This window comes from Enhydra lutris, unplaced genomic scaffold (genome assembly GCF_002288905.1).
Source record: "Enhydra lutris kenyoni isolate GAN:26980312 unplaced genomic scaffold, ASM228890v2 scaffoldscaffold47, whole genome shotgun sequence".
Lineage (NCBI taxonomy): Eukaryota > Metazoa > Chordata > Mammalia > Carnivora > Mustelidae > Enhydra > Enhydra lutris.
In genome coordinates, this window is record NW_019154131.1 from 79,106 (window position 1) to 84,445 (window position 5,340).

Sequence of the window (5,340 nt, forward strand, 5' to 3'; positions counted from 1 at the left end):
AGGAGGTCCAAGCTGACTGAAGGGAAAAGGACAGGCCTTTGGGGAGATCCCACCTCCATCCTGGTCCCTCCCTGGAGAGAAGCCTACTCATGTCCCATGTCCCATGTCCCATGTTGTCCCATGTCCTCTTCAGGCGGTGAATGGGGACACTCTGCAGAGCCGCGAGGGTGGCATGCAGGGAGGAGTAGTTCCCCCCAGGATCTGACAGGCCTGGGGGAGGGAAGAGAAGGAGCTGTCAGTGGGAGAGCAGAAGCCCTAGATGCTCGAGAGCTTCAGTGCCCCCATCAGTTTATGGCTCCCCCCCACCCCGGATGAAGCTGATGTCCAGGTAGCTGCAGAAGGGCACAGGTCAGCCCGAAAGAGCAACACTGCTGGCGAGAGGGAGGATGTTCCCTCACTGCAAAGAAGAAGTCACGTAGGAACTGAGCGTCCCAAAGTTGAGCCATGCGAGTGAAGGTCAGCATGCCCCTGGGCAAGAAGAGCCTAGGGACCACAGGTCTTCTGAGCCTGTGGTTGTGACTGACGCTGGACTAGCAGAGGATTTTCCCCCAAGTTAGCACCCATCATTCGGGGAACCATTCGACTCAGAGTCTGAGTTTCTGGGCGCATGTTGGCCTTGCCACTGCCTCCATTCCTGGCACTGTGAGCCTCGATGGATGGCAGCCCCAACCATCTGGGCTTGATTTTTGCTTCAGAGTGAGAGAAGCAAAAGGGAACAAGGGAGAAGTGAAACATGAGGAAAGTAACTGGGAAGTGCGAAACTGTTTGCGTGACATTGAGAGAAACACGAGGCATGCTATTTCATCACGTTGAGTACATTTCGTGGCTCAGAAGCCACTCACCTACCACCCAGAGCTTGCAGAGTGATGCCTACACCACAGGTCAGGATCCCTGGGAGCCTCTGTGAAGGCTGCTCCCCTCATAGACCAGAACGAGGGAAAGAGGTCTCATTCTAAATCTATGTAGGAAACAACTGAACCGTTTCACTACCGGGGATGACAAAGTCTGCATCTTCATGCATTTCCACTCCATCGTGGGGCCCCATTATAATGATGCCAAGAGGGAAAGGGACAGTTCCAAAACGACACAAAGCCGGGACCCAGGCCTCCTCGGAGTGTTCCTCCAGGCCAAGTTCCACCCCTTCCTGCAATTCATCCAGCCTTCTATGTGTGCCTCTGATTCCCATGATACCATCGCACACATATCACAAATACGATCTACATACACCCCAAGATGTCCCAAGGAAGTAGATTCTCCCTGATCCCCACTCTGCAGGTTGGGAATGTGGGCACTAGGTGAGACACAGAATGACTGAGGACACAGAAGTGGGAAAGGAAAGAGAACAAAGGTTTGACTTCAGCTCTGTCTTCTGAAAGGGAGGACCCAAGTGCCATTTCCAGGGAATGGTGCCTCTGGCATTTTTCGCTCATTATGTACAGTCCCGGGGAAGAGAGGTCAAGAGTCAACTGAAGGGACTGCGGAGAGGTGTGACTGAACGAAGGGCCCCAGGTATTAGAATCTTGAAAGGGTGACCTCACATCCTTCGTGATAGGCCCCAACTGAACTTAGAACTCTGGTAGCCAGGCACCCACTTTCAAAGGGCAACCTGCTCTCCAGCGCACTTGAGTGGAGACCTTCGACAGAACACGATGTTCAGTTGTTGTCTTCCTACTTCCAGGGGCGCTGGGCCCAGGGGAACCCAGAGCTGGAGACATTACTGCAGTTGCAGACAGCGCTTCAGCCCTCTTTTCCGAAGCTTCTGGTCATGGGGTGGGAGACACCAACAGGTAACACAAGGCAGCTCTGGGCAGCCCACTGGAGAGACAGCAACAACTGTGGTCCCACCTCAGCGGGCCCACACCACTTGCCCCTTAGTGTGTGGGCGTGTGTGTGTGTGTGTGTGTGTGTGTGTGTGTGTGTGTGTGTTTGTGGAAGTGGGGACAGGGGATGAGGGACATGCCCTTCCTGGGCAGAAGTAGGCTGCCTGGTGTTGGAGGTTGGACCCATCTGTCATGTTCATACCCCGGGTCATAGCAGGCAGGATGAGAAGGTGAGGGCTGACACAATGATAAGACTCATGGTAGTCATGAGCCTTAGAGTGTCTTCTGGCTACCTCCTTGCTCGATGTCTTTTCAGCCATCCCTCTAAGCCTGAAGTGGAGAACACGATGTCTAATGGGGGTGTCCCCTTGTGGCAATGTCCCGGGAGGCTGCTAATGGCTCTTGTCCCTGTGGCTATGGGGCACTACATTTTCAGAGCTGCACCCCAGAGATTGTGAATGAGCTGGATCGGGACTCCAACAACTCCAACTCGCTGGACAAGGGTCAGGTGTCCCAGGCCACCCAGGATCAGTGCTGCTCTGAGGTGAGAATGGGAAGAGGCTTCTCCATACCCAGGGCCCCCGCGCAACTATGGGGACAAACCTGGGGCCTTCCCATAGTGTTTCCATTTGAGTATCCCACAGGCCCCTCCCCAAAGTAACCGAAACCTCTGCACATCTGCCCCCAGCTATGGGTAAGGAAGGAAGACACTCTTCACCTACGTGGGACTGGTAGAAAATAGAGTGAATGTTTTCCATGGTTTGGAGGGTGGTTGTTTTCTTTCCTTTGGCCTTGTGTTGCTCTTCATGAAGCCATGAGTATCTTTGCCTTTTCGCACTGGTTTTATGATTTTCCCTACTCCTGTCAGCTAACCTATGGAGAACCCAGCTTCTGGAGAACTGGCCCATGCCCTTCTAAATCCTCATACCAGATGGGGTGATTGAACCTACGAAAGGGACAGTGGGATCAAGCCATTCTATAGGTCTTTCTGGAACGTATCATCTCTCAGAACACATTGAATCCTAGGAGGTCCACCAGCTCACAGGCTATTTCCCTCTAGGTCTTCACAGTCCCCCATAAAGGAGGTGGTCTGCTACAGTGACTCAGTCTTGCAAGGCTGCTGGAACTTGACATGACTCAATTTGGTTGCCCTTCCAGCAATGCTGCAAGGAACAGGCACCTTAAGGGTCCTCACAGGTGATTTGGGTCGCTCCATCTGCCAGAACGTAGACCCAAAGATTGGGTGGAATGCCTCTGATGCCTCCTGGCCCGGGTAGCTGGCTCTGTCTTTTCAGAGCTCCACCCAGGACATCTGGCATGAACTGCTGCAAGGCTTCAGCTACTCCATCTCCCTTGGCAAGCAGCAGGGACCTCAGGCCGCCAACAACATCCAGTGCTGGTCTGGGGTGAGAACAGGTCCAGGTTCATGGCCAGTCTCAGGACCCAGAGATGATCAGGGCAAGCCCGGAACCCAGACTAGCCACAACTGGCTGCCCTGGGGCCTGCCAAGGAAGGTGGTTTTCCCCTGAACCTTTCTGCCCCTGACAGCAACAGGCCAAGCCTCAGCAGCAGAGGTGAAATGCCATGCAGCCCATGCTTTGGACAGATCTTGGGCCCAATGCTGATGATCTTGAGCAGCCTTGGAGATTCTCAGATACTCTTTTCTCCTCTCGACAGTAGGGCTCCTTTCTCATGACTCCAAGGCATACATACAGCTCTTCATACAGGCTATGAAGAGACAGACAAGCCTTTGTTGTCCAGCTAACAGCACGTGTTGAAGGCACCAGTACATTTAAGCCTAGATGGTCCTTTGGAAGCCTACAAGTGGTTGGTTTTAGGTTTTCAGCCTAGAACGTTTTTTGTGGGTGGGCACTCAAGTCCCTCGTCTTGCACAAGTTCCCAAAGGGATGGGAGGATGCAGTCTGAGCTCCAGACCCTGCTCTTCCTGCTGGTTGACGGCATTGAAGCTAACTATGTTGCCCCGCCACCCACCCCCTTGTCTTCCTGTTGGAAAAGGAATCATCCCTGACTCTGGATGAGGCCTGCACGATACTGGCACTCAGAGAAGGGGCAGTGAAGAATTGTGGACATTCCCTGCTCCTATCCTTCCCGGAAAGAAGCCTCTCCAACTTCGCAACAATGTGCTCCATCTATCAGATGTTCACGTCAGCCCAGCAGGTCCTGGATCAGCAGTTCACTAGGTGAGTGCCCACCCTATAGCCAGCACAAGGGGGAGTCTTCTGTCTACTAGTTGTAAGTCTTGGGAATATCACTGCCCCTCTCTGACCTTCCCTTTCCTCTCCTGAAAAGTAGGGGTGCTAAGAGGATGAACCTCATAGGGCGACTGGAGGAAGTCATAGGAGGAAACATGGCACACACTTCTCTGCGGCCCAACTCAGTAGAAAGGGCTGCTGAACATGCTGGCCATCTTCCTGGTTAACATTTCTCTCTCCAGGGAAGATGCGTTAAGGCTCAGCCCTCACAGGCCTGTGGTCCTTCTGGGTCTACAGAAAGGAAATGGAAAGATGGCAGGTTTTCTACTTGCAAAGGACTTCTGGCATTCCATCTAGTTGGTCCTGGTTGTGGTCCTTTATGTGCCCAGATCAAGGGGACACTGGGAGCAGCCCAAGGGCCACTCAGGATTTGCAAAGTCTTGTTTGGGATGATTTCATTTAGTCATGGATCTTAGGCACCTAGGAATGCAGGCACTCTCTAGTCACCAAAAGCAGTGAATGGGTAAAGTACAGACAATGTCTGGGTCTCAATGCTCGTCCGAGGGTCAGATAGGCACTCTCCACATCTTAAGCACGCATGTCTAGCGTTCATCAGATGGGGCATCTCTGTGATCTACTCTAGGGATGAATGGATCCACCTCTATTGGGACCATGAGGATGCATTCTATGATCAAGGAACAACAGGATAGGTCTTTGGGTGCCATAGGAGGGTCTGCTGCATCCACGGAGCTGGGTGGGAGGCGACAGGGTTTGTTACTGGCGAAGGACGTTCAGAACCATGGATCTCCCAGAAGTCTTCCATGGAAGAGCTTAATGGGGCGGCTTCCTCTGAAGAAGCCAATGAGTCCAAGAGAGGTGTGGACGGGATGCCAAGCTCTCTGGGAAGCAGAGCCCATTGTGGGCTGAGTTGGTGCCTTCAACAGCCATCCCTTGGATTGTCCTTTATTGCTCTGTGTGCTGCTATCCATATCCACCTCTGCTGACCACCACAAGTGGGGCCAAGGACAGAAGGTGTAGGGACCAGACCACTCACCCATCGGCCTACAACCAAAGCCCAGATATTGGTCTGCATGGAGGATGCATGACTGAGGGACCAAAGGACAGACCTATGAGAGGTCCCTCATCCCACCTGGTCAACAGTCAGCAAGGACAGCTCCAGAGCGGTTGCAAGTGGGCTGGGGCCATTCCGTGGGACCCACACCAAAAGAATGGTGCTGTGGGAGTAGCGTGGGGAAGGAAAGGCCAGGTCTCTGACTCTGCTCCACATATGACTTTCCCCAGCACTC

General features: G+C 53.2%; 1 protein-coding gene across 5 annotated transcripts in view; it reads left to right on the plus strand.

Moving 5' to 3' along the window:
* LOC111156580 (ral-GDS-related protein-like) overlaps positions 1 to 5,340 on the plus strand; it is a 27,558-nt gene that overhangs the window by 8,156 nt on the left and 14,062 nt on the right. For 3 of the 5 annotated variants that reach the window (XM_022517568.1, XM_022517572.1, XM_022517571.1), the window contains exons 2-3: positions 2,137 to 2,364; positions 3,837 to 4,021. The gene's annotated coding sequence lies outside the window, so the exon portion shown is untranslated. The remainder of the gene's footprint in view (positions 1 to 2,136; positions 2,365 to 3,836; positions 4,022 to 5,340) is intronic. The other 2 variants (XM_022517569.1, XM_022517570.1) reach the window with 2 other exon arrangements.